This window comes from Elaeis guineensis, chromosome 12 (genome assembly GCF_000442705.2).
Source record: "Elaeis guineensis isolate ETL-2024a chromosome 12, EG11, whole genome shotgun sequence".
NCBI classification, from domain to species: domain Eukaryota; kingdom Viridiplantae; phylum Streptophyta; class Magnoliopsida; order Arecales; family Arecaceae; genus Elaeis; species Elaeis guineensis.
In genome coordinates, this window is record NC_026004.2 from 31,885,145 (window position 1) to 31,896,496 (window position 11,352).

The following is an 11,352-nucleotide window of genomic DNA, read 5'->3' on the forward strand; positions in this document are numbered from 1 at the left end:
ATTATAACCTTTTGCAACCAATCTTGCTTTATTTCTTATTACATTTCATGTTCATCCAATTTATTCCTATATACCCATTTTATGCCAATTATTGAATAATTTTTAGATCTTGATACTAAGATCCATACATTATTTCTTTCAAATTGATTAAGTTCTTCTTGCATTGCATTAATCCAATTATAATCTTTTTCAGCTTCGTCTATAGTTTTAGGTTCAAGATGAGAGACAAAAGCAAAATTATTGAATGCATCTTTAAGTGAAGAACGAGTTCTTACACCATGTGTAGGATCACCAATGATTAGTTCCTTGGGATGATTGTGATCATACCTCCATTCTTTGGGTAGATTATTTGTACCTTGAGGTTGTTCTTGTTGTTCTTCACCTTTCTCATCCTGTTTGTCTTCATGTTCTTCATCATCTTGAATTGTTGAATCTTTTAGAGTGATCTCCTTTATCCCTTCTATAAGAGGATCTGCATCATCAAAATCTTCATTCTTCCTTGAAGGAAGATCGTTAGTTTCATCAAAGACAACATGTATTGACTCTCTACTACTAAGCTTCTTTTGTTGAAAACTCTAAAAACTTTACTAGAAAAGGAGTAACCAAGAAAAATTGCTTCATCGGATTTTGCATCAAATTTTCTTAGTCTTTCTTTACCATTGTTTAACACAAAACATCGACAACCAAAAATATGAAAATATGCAATGTTTGGTTTTCTTCCTTTCCAAAGCTCATAGGGAGTTTTCTTCAAAATTTATCTAATTAAAGCATGATTTAATATGTAACATACCGTGTTAATTGCTTCCGCTCAAAAGTATCTTAGAAGGTTGCTTTCACATAGCATGGTACGGACCATTTCTTCAAGAGTTCTATTTTTTCTTTCTACTACCCCATTTTGTTGGGGTGTCCTAGGTGCCGAAAAGTTGTGGCCTATTCCTTTTTCATCATAAAATTTTTCAAAATCTTGATTTTCAAATTGGTTCCATGAGCACTTCGAATATTTTGAATTGAAAAACCTTTCTCATTTGTGACTTTTCGATAAAATTTAGAGAAAACTTGAAAAGTTTTATCCTTGTGTGTCAAAAAAAAAATCTATGTAAAACGAGAGAAATCATCAATAATTATAAAACCATATCATTTTTCTCCTAGACTAGTAGTTCTAATAGGTCCAAATAAATCCATGTGCAATAGTTCTAATGGCCTAAAAGTTAAAATAATATTTTTAGATTTGAATGAAACTCTTGTTTGTTTACCTAGTTAGCATACATCACAAATTCTATCCTTTTCAAAGTTCAATTTGGGTAAACCAATAACCAATTCCTTCTTAATGAGTTTTGAAAGTGAATGCATGCTAATATGTGCAAGCCTATGATGCCAAAGCCAACTAGTCTCATTAATCTTGGCATACAAGGATACTAGGTATTGCATGTTTATTTTGGATAGATCATTCAAATCTACCATATAAATATTACCATGTCTATGCCCAATAAATTTAATGCCTTCATTAATAGGACTAGTTACAATACAAACAGAAGATTCAAAAATAACTTTGTATCCTTTATCACAAAATTGACTGATGCTTAATAAATTATGTTTTAAACCATCTACTAATAAAATATTTTCAATATACTTGGAGGGAGTGATACCAATGTTACCTATACCGATGATCTTCCCTTTGCCATTGTCTCCAAAGGTGACCATCCCTCCATTTTTAGCATCAAGTGTGATGAATTGGGATTCATCACCAGTCATGTGTCTCGAGCATCCGCTATCAAGATACTATTTTCGGTTTGCTCTTTGGGATGCTAAACACACCTGCAAGCAAAAGTCAAGTTTTTACTTTAGGTACCCAATCTTTCTTGGGTTCTTTTTGGTTAGTCACAATAGTTCTTTTTGGAACCCATATTTTTTTTGCATTAGAATTTATGGATTTGTTAGAAAGACAAGTGTATGACTTGTGACCTATTCTACCATATTTGAAGCTAGTAATATTTGAGAACTTGTTGTTTGAAGAGTTTACATAGATATTTTTTAGAAACTTTTATTTCTTTAAGGGGTTGTAACCAAGACCAGCCTTATCATAAATGGCCTTTTGATTTTCAAGAATCACACTAAGTTTATTAGAACTTAAGATGAATTTTTTAACTATTAGTTTTAGCTTGATAATTTTATTCTTTAAATTCAGATTTTCTTGAAATAGGATAGATTTTTCATTTGAAATGCTCTCATTTTATTTTAGTAAAGATTGATTCTTTGATTTTAACTCTTTGTTCTTTATCCCTAGCTTCTTTAGTTCATCAATTAAATCATAAAAAGCTTCATAAAGTTCTTCAAAGGTAAAGTCAATAGGAGTTGCAGAATTTACCTCATTTTCATGTGCCATAAGGCATAAGTTGGCTTGTTCATTTGAGTCTTCTTCTTCGGAGCTTGACTCATCACTTCCACTCCAAGTAGCCATCATGGCCTTCTTCTTGTACTTCTTGGGATCCTTCTTCAGTTGTGGGCATTCAGACTTAAAGTGTCTCAATTTCTTGCATTCGTAGCAAATAAGGGGTTGGTCTTTATCCTTTTCTTTACTATATTTTTCTTTTGTGGGTGGCCTCTTCCTCATTCTTTGTTTCTTTTTCCTCAAAAACTTCTTAAATCTTCTAGTAATGAGAGCCATTTCTTCATCTTGCTCTTCATTTTTCATATCATCAGTTTCATCATCAAGTTGAGCCATGGATTTGAAGGCGATTGTCCTCTTCTTTTTGACTTCTTCTTCTTGATATTGTTTCATGCTCAGCTCATGTGTCATCAGTGATCCTAGAAGCTCTTCCAAGGATAGGATGTTCAGATCTTTGGCTTCTTGGATAGCGATCACTTTGGCTTCTCAAGTCTTGGTAAGGACCTAAGAATCTTTCTCATGAGATCACTGTTAGAATAAGACTTATCAAGACTTTTTAGACCATTTATAATATTAGTAAAATGAGTAAGCATTTCAGTTATAGATTCATCATGCTCCATTTTAAAAAGTTCATATTTATGTATGAGCAAGTTAATTTTGGATTCCTTCACTTGATTAGTTCCTTCATGAGTTACTTCTAATCTATCTCATATTTTCTTAGTAGACATGCATGTTGAAATACGATTGAATTTATTAGCATCTAGAGCACAATACAAAATATTCATGGCTTTAGCATTTAGTTGAGCCATTTTCTTATCAACCTCATCCCATTCTTTTTCAAATTTGGTTGATTCCACACCATCAATTATTTTAGTGGGTGTGTGTGGTCCGTTTACTATGATACTCCACATATCATAGTCAAGAGCTTGAATAAAGATTTTCATTCGAGCTTTTCAATAGGTATAGTTTGACCCATTGAAAAGTGAAGGTTGGTTTGTGGACTGCCCCTCGGCTAGAGAAGTGCCAACTTGAGTTGCCATAGATCTTTTGCTCTTTGATGGTTAAATCAAAGTAGGATTAGAGCACCAGGCTCTGATACCACTTGTTGCCCAGCTATGCAACTCAAGAGGGGGGGGTGAATTGGGTTTTTAAAAATTAAAACTTAACTTACAATTATGAAGATTATTTAACAATGAGCAAGATAAGTATGGAGAGTGTAATTTATGCAAGGTGTAGAAGTTGGATGCAAAAATGCAAGAGGATAAAGAAATTTAAAAGGAGAGCAAGTAAGCACAACACAAACAAGAAGATTTATAGTGGTTCGGTGCCAACCTTGCACCTACATCCACTCTCCAAGCTCCTACTTGGGAATTCAAATCTACTAAACTATATTCAACCTAAATACAATCATCGAAACCTCTGACTCTAGCTATTCCAAGCTAGAACACTTATTTTTCAGATACAAGCCAACCCAATACAATCCGATTCAAGGTTCGGATCAACCTTTCCATATTTTGGAACCCTTCCAAAACAAAAACAACAACTCAAAAAGAGTATTACAGTTAATTGCACAGAAATACAGATGAAGCTCCTTTAATGAGCGAATAAAGCTTTAAATACACTTTACACAATTAGAAGGAAGCTCTTTCTGATTTTCTCAAGGTGGTTGGAGACTTGAATAAGTTCTTGAGGAGTTGGTGAACTTGAAATAAAAGCTTCTTGAACTCTTTTAGTGGGCTCTTGCTTAGGGTTGAAATGAATGCTTGAAGAACCTTTTTCAAATCTCTTTCTTATTATTGATTCCCTCCTTTAAGTCCCTTTATATAACTTTAAATAATGATGGAGAGTAATCTGGACTGAAATAGAGCCGTTAGAGCACATTAAATGAGCATTAAATGCAATCGAAATGGGTTAAAAACTAGCCATTGCAGAAATTTTTCATCGCAGGGGTCGACCATAGGGTCGACTCCTGCTCATGGGTCGACTCATGGGGTCGACCTCTGTGGAAAAGAGCAGAAAATGACTGTTTTGTAATTTTAGCCTGTAGAGCAGCAGAGGTCGACTCATAGGATCGACTCATGCCAAGGGGTCGACCCATGGGGTCGACTCACAGAGTGTGCCAGCCAAAAAATTTTGCGTGCCGTTCAACCCTTCTAGCCATGAGTCGACTTATGGGGTCGACTCAAAAATATAAACCTGATTTTCTTACAAAATATACTTTTAAAAATATTGAAATTGCCTCCAATAGATTGCACATGTTTTGTTCTTGCTCTTGAGGCTTCCGGATCAGATCTTGATAAAATTATGATTTTGCCCCTGAAATGCAATAAGTCTTTTTCAAAGCCAAAATCATTAGAAATCCCCTCAAATACTTTGTAATCATCAAAATCAACTCAAGGAGCAACAATGTCGCTGTATCAGATGCTGCCAAAGAAGCGGTGTGGCTGAAAAAATTCATCACCGAGCTCGGAGTAGCACCCTTCCTTGTTGGTCCAGTTCTGCTCTACTGTGACAGCTCTGGAGCCATTGCTCAGGTGAAGGAATCGAAGGCACACCAACGGATGAAGCATATTCTGCACCGCTACCATCTCATCCAGGAAATCATGGATCGAGGTGACGTCGACCTTTCAAAGATCGATGGAAAGGAGAACCTGACCGACCCATTCACTAAAGTCATTGCGGTGAAGGAGTTCGATGACTTCAAGTCGAAGATGGGTATTAGATACTGCACCGATTGGCTTTAGGCCAAGTGAGAGATTGTTGGAAATAGTGTCCCAAAGCCAATCGACAGCATGTTGATGATTGTGCTCTTTCTTATATTAGTATATGAATTATAAATAAATAAAAGTTATTTTGGTATTTTTCATCATAAATTATTTCATCTTCTAATGAACTCCTGTGTTGTGGTGAAGTCCTTAGGACTATTTAGACTCGATAAAGGAGGATTTGTCATTTAGTCCTTAAACCTGTTCACGATCAAATGATACGTTGTTACCAAGGACAATAACGTTTATCAAGTATAGATTATTGTGTGCCATATGGGTTGGTTGTCCTCTTAACCAAGGAGTTTGGAGACACTGGTATGGCATACAGGTGAGCTGTAAGGATACATCTGCACTGAACGTGACCGACTCCGGAGCTTTTTCTGCTGTCAAGATTTGCTCCGATGGGATATGGGTATAACTGTCCCTCCAACCTAAGACCGCCACGGTAACTTGCAAGCAACTCCCTGCACTTAGGCACTGGACTACCTAAATTTCTAATTCAGTGACGGAAGGCTGCTGGGTGTAGTCAAGTACTTGACTTGTCGGTGCATATGTCAAGATGAGATTGACCACTCTAGTTCAGGAGCTGTGTACAGTCGTGTTTTAATTTAGCAAAATCTTGGCTAGGGTAGTCCTAATGAGGAGTCACAGGACTGTTTGAGTTGAGTACGATTCGGATGATCTAATCAGGGTTGACAGTTTAACCCTGAGTCGTCCTAAACACAGGGGTCAAAAAGATGAATTATACAATAACCATATTCACATAGGTTCTGAGTGTTGCGATTGTGACTATTCGACCTATCTAGATGTCAGGTACCATTGCTAGATGGTCACTTCGATTAGTACAGAAATTGATTCCTGTGCTACCAGCTTAGATTCGAACCTGCAGGGTCACACACATTAGAGGTTCTTATCTGATCTGATGGCTGGTGAAGAGTCCTAATGCTCGTGGACTTTGAGTCTTACATATTTGAAACTCTGTGATTGAGAATTAGGATTCTCTGATCATGAATTCCATACATTTTGGATATCGGGGTCAAGAGTCCCACTGGTTTGGGACTCTTCGATCAAGGTTTCATATCGATGGACTTTGATGCCCAATTGCCCATCGAATTTGGACTCAATATTTATGAGAGATTTAATTAATGATTTGATCACTAATTAACTCAATTTGATTGAGTAATTATTTTTGGATCAAGTTCAATTGAATTAGATTCAGTTGGGTTTGACCCGATTAGGTTAAGTGTTGACCTAATCGCCAAGGTGGTTTGGTCCCTGATCTGATCAGGAGTTGGGCTTAGTCAATTTCTGATTTGATTAGAATTTTATTGAGCCTAATTAAGCCTAATTAAGTTGGGTTTAACTTAGTCTAATTGTGCCTAACCTATTTTGATTAGGTTGGCTCAATTAGGTTGAAACCACTTTGACCTCATCTCCCTGCGCCATCTCACTTATCTGCGCCCATTTGAATTCAGGAGAAACAACTTCTCATGAACTTTCTCCCACACAAAAGCCTTTCCATGCCCTCCCTTGTACGCCATTTATCTGGATAAAGATTGGTTTGTTGGCCATTCAAATTCAAAGGATGTTTGAATTTGAATGGGCAACTAATCCATGCGCCACCCACCTTATCTTGTGCGCCATTTAATCTACACGAGCAAGTGTTTCTCATGTAAATTCTCCACACACAAAGAACCGACACCTCCTCTCTTCTCTCACCCAGAGTGGATAAGGATGGGTTGGTTTGCATTTGAATTCAAATTCAATTTGAATTCAAGTGAGCAACCACCTATCTTTATCCTCTCACACGGATAAGATGCATCTTACACTATTTTAAAAGAGAAGAAAAGGTGGGGCGAGCGTAGAATTTTTTTGAGAGAGAATAGTGGGTGTGAGGAAGCCTTGTCCGTGAGTTAGAAGTTCAAAAAACTTTCGAGAGAAAAGAAAAGAAAAGAAACAAAAGTGGGCGCAGGGTTTTCAGTGAGTACCCTAGAGTTTCTACCTAGAGTTCGGGAAGTGAGAAGGTGAGATACGAGTGTCGTGAGCCCACCAAATTTTAAAGAGAGCTTCATCAACCTCTCTAGAATATCTGCTGACAATCCAGAGCATCTGAGGGATCGACAGATCAAGATCGAAGGAGTTCGATCAGCATCGATCGTTGAAAGGGTTCTGTGACAAACTAGCATTCGTGAGGAGCTGATCAGATTGGGATCTTCGTGTGGACGATCTGTGAAGGCCAGACACACTATGTAGCTACATTACGATGATCAGACCTTTTCAATAGTGATCAGATTACAACGATCGACTATCCACACGAAGGTAATGTGTTCTGAACACATAACAGTAAAATATTTACTGTAGAAGTTTAAATTTTAAATTTAAATGCATGCTATATATATCATATTTAGATCCTTGTGTAGGGTTAATACATGTTAGTTAATTAGATTAATTAATAATTTTCATTGTAAAATTATAATTTTGAAAAAGTTTTAAAATTATCGTTTTACCCCTAGACTAAAATTCACTTCAGAATAAGCCAAATAACTTTTATTATTGAATAATTCATATATAATTATAAAATAAGCACAACCATCAACAGGCTGACGATAGATTTTGAGATATAATTTTCAATAACTCTCACTTAGACTAAAGCCAATCAATATATTATCCTATACCCATCTTCAACTTATGATCATTGAACTCCCTGACACTGAAGGCTTCAGTGAATGGATCGAACAGGTTCTTCTTTCCATCGATCTTCTGAAGCTCGACATCATCTCGATCTACGATCTCTCAGATCAGGTGGTATCGATGCAGTATATGCTTGGTACGGTGATGAAACTTCGATTCCTTCGCTTGAGCATTAACGCCAATACTGTCGTAGCACAGCATGACTGGACTATCGATGGAGGGTGCCACTCCGAACTCATCAATGAACTTTCACAATCATACAACTTCTTTTGCAACATTAGATGCTGCGATATACTCTGCCTCGCAAACTGAGTCAGCCACGATGTGCTACTTAAAATTTTTTCAGCAGACTGCTCCATCATTCAGAATAAATACAAATCCCGATATGCTCTTGCTATCATAATAGTCTGACTGAAAGCTGGAGTCTGTAAATCTCATAAGTTTCAAGTCAGATGCTCCATAGCCAAGCCACTGACCTTTAGTATTTCTCAAATACTTAAAGATGATTTTCATAATCTTTCGATGGTTCTCCCTTGGATCAAACTGATACCTGCTCACAACCCCTAATAAGTAAGCAACATTCGATCTCGTACATGTCATGGTGTACATAATGGATCCCACCACTGAAGAATATGAAATCTTATTTATGTTCTCTCTTTCTTGAGGAGTTATCGAATAATCCCTCTTCAAAAGAGAATTTCATGGTCTATCGGAAGATAGCCTTTCTTAAAATTTTTCATGCTGAATCACTTCAGTACAGTATCGATGTACGTGGATTGAGATAATCTAAGTAACCTCTTCGATCTATCTCTATAGATCTTCATCCCTAGAATGTAGGATGCTTCTTCCAAATCTTTCATGGAGAATTGAGACAATAGCTAAACCTTTATTCCCTGTAATGCAGGGATGTCACTCTCGATTATAAGAATATCATCCACATACCAAATAAGAAATACAACTACAGAATGATTTGCCCACTTGTAAATATAAGGTTCTTCTTCATTCCTAATGAAGTTATACGTTCTGATCACCTTATCAAAACGTATGTTCCAACTCTTGGATTCTTGCTTCAATCTATAAATGGATCTTTAAAGCTTGCACATCTTAGACTCATCTGTAGATGTGAAACCTTCAAGTTGTATCATGTACACCTCTTCTTCTAGCTCTCCATTTAGGAAAGTAATTTTTACATCCACTTGCCAGATTTCATAGTCTAGATGTGCCACTATCGCAAGCATAATCTGAATAAATTTGAGCATTGCCACAAGAGAAAATATCTCCTCATAGTCAATACCATAATGTTGATGATACCCCTTGGCAACCAGATGGACTTTATAGGTCTCCACCTTTTTATCTGCATCCCTCTTTCTTTTAAAGATCTACTTACACCCTGTGTTTTACCCATTTAGATGGGTCAACTAATGTCCACACATCATTGACCTTCATAGACTCCATTTCAAACTTCATGGCTTCAAGCCACTTATCGAAGTCAGATCTCTGTATTGCATCCATATAGGTGATTGGAACCACATTATTCTTATCGAGTTTAATAGGATCATGATCCTGGACCAAGAAACCATAGTATCTGTCTGATTGATGCGGTACTTTATCGGATCTTCTTAATGATGTATCTACAATAGGCTCCAGGTTTGATCTAATCAAATGCGATTCTATAGGTTTACTAGATTGTATCGGTTCTTCTACCTGTTGAACTTCATCAAGTTCAACCTTTGAGGTATTCCTTCACCAAAAAACTTCTTTTTCATAAAGATTACTTAAGGCTGATGAATATCTTTTGTTCATCAACAAGGGAGAAGTAATATCTCTTAGTCTCTTTTGGGTATTCTATGAAAAAATATTTGTCAGATTTAGATCCGAGTTTGTCTATTATTAAATGCTTGACATAAGTCGAACACCCTCAAATCCTAAGATGTGAGAGAACTGACTTACGTTCTGTCCATATCTCATATAGAGTTTTACTTACAGACTTATTTGAGATCCTATTAGGTATATAGCAAGCCGACTCTGGTGCATATCCCTAAAAGGAGATCAACAAACTAGCAAAGCCCATCATGGACTGAACCATATCCCACAAGATTCGATTCCTCCTTTTTGAGATGTTGTTATGCTGTGGTGTTCTTAGTGGGGTTTATTAAGAGAGAATTCTATTCTCTCTTAGATATGTCAGAAACTCACTGAAGAGGTATTCAACTTCTTAGTTAGATCGAAGAGTTTTAATGCTCTTTCTAATTTATTTCTTTACCTTATTATGGAATCATTTGAATATTTCAAATGATTCAGGCTTATATTTTATCAAGTAGATGTACCCATACCTAGATATGTCGTCTGTGAATGTAATAAAATAATGATATCACCTCTAACACTAGTATTCATGGGTCTGCATACATCAGTATGTCGTTCATCTTTTTCAATAAAAGATGACTTGGTTATCTTTTCAGGTAGACAAGACTCACAGATTGGTAATGATTCATAATCATTGACTTCGAGGATTTTCTCTTGAGTTAACCTGTTCATCCTATTCTTGTTAATATAATCTAGCCTACAATATCAAAGGTAGGCATCCGAGACATCATCTATCCTAGGATATTTACTTAACATGTATATCATACTAGACCATGATACACTGTAAATGCCATTATTCAATTGTCCATTTATCATAGTAACACCATTCAAAATGACATCACATGAAATTTTTTTTTATTAAAATTTCATAACTGTCTTTAGCCAAAAGGCCTACAAAAATTACATTCAATAAAATACTAGGACAAATGTGACAATCACTAAGAACAATGATATGAGAATTGAATACAAGCTTGATAATTCCTAAAGTTAGAATTGAAACTAATCTTTCATCTTCAACATTCAAGAATCTCTTGTTGTCCTCACTCTCCTACTAATTTGAAGTCCCTACAATAAATTATAAATATTAATAGAACCACCAGTATCTAATATCCAGATCATAGTATCATAAATAGAGAAGTTGCACGGTGTTATCATATAATTATCTTGCCCAGCAACTGCTTGCCTTTTCTTATTCGATCTATTCTGATCAAGAGAAGCTATGTATTGAGAATAGTTCATCTTTCAATGATCCTGCTTCTTACAGTAGAAGCACTTTGCCTGACTCTGGTCAGACTAAGAATTCTTGGTCAAACCCCCAACACATTACACCTTTTATTTTTATATTTTTTTTCTTTCTTAAAGGGTCGATGCCCCATCAAGGATCCTCCAACTACATTCACTGTTTTCTTATAGAGCTGGTGATCTTTCTTAAAATCTGCAGCAATCCCAATAAACCATGGTAATCGACTATAGGCTTCATCATTCTATAATGAATGAGAAAGGAGAGATAATATTTGGGTAAAAAATTCAGAATCGCATCTTTTTCAAGCTGTTCATGCAAGAGAAAGCCAAGCTTACTCAGGCACTTGATCTATTCGATCATGTATAAATATGATCGATGCCTCCTCTCTCATCCAGGCATTAAAA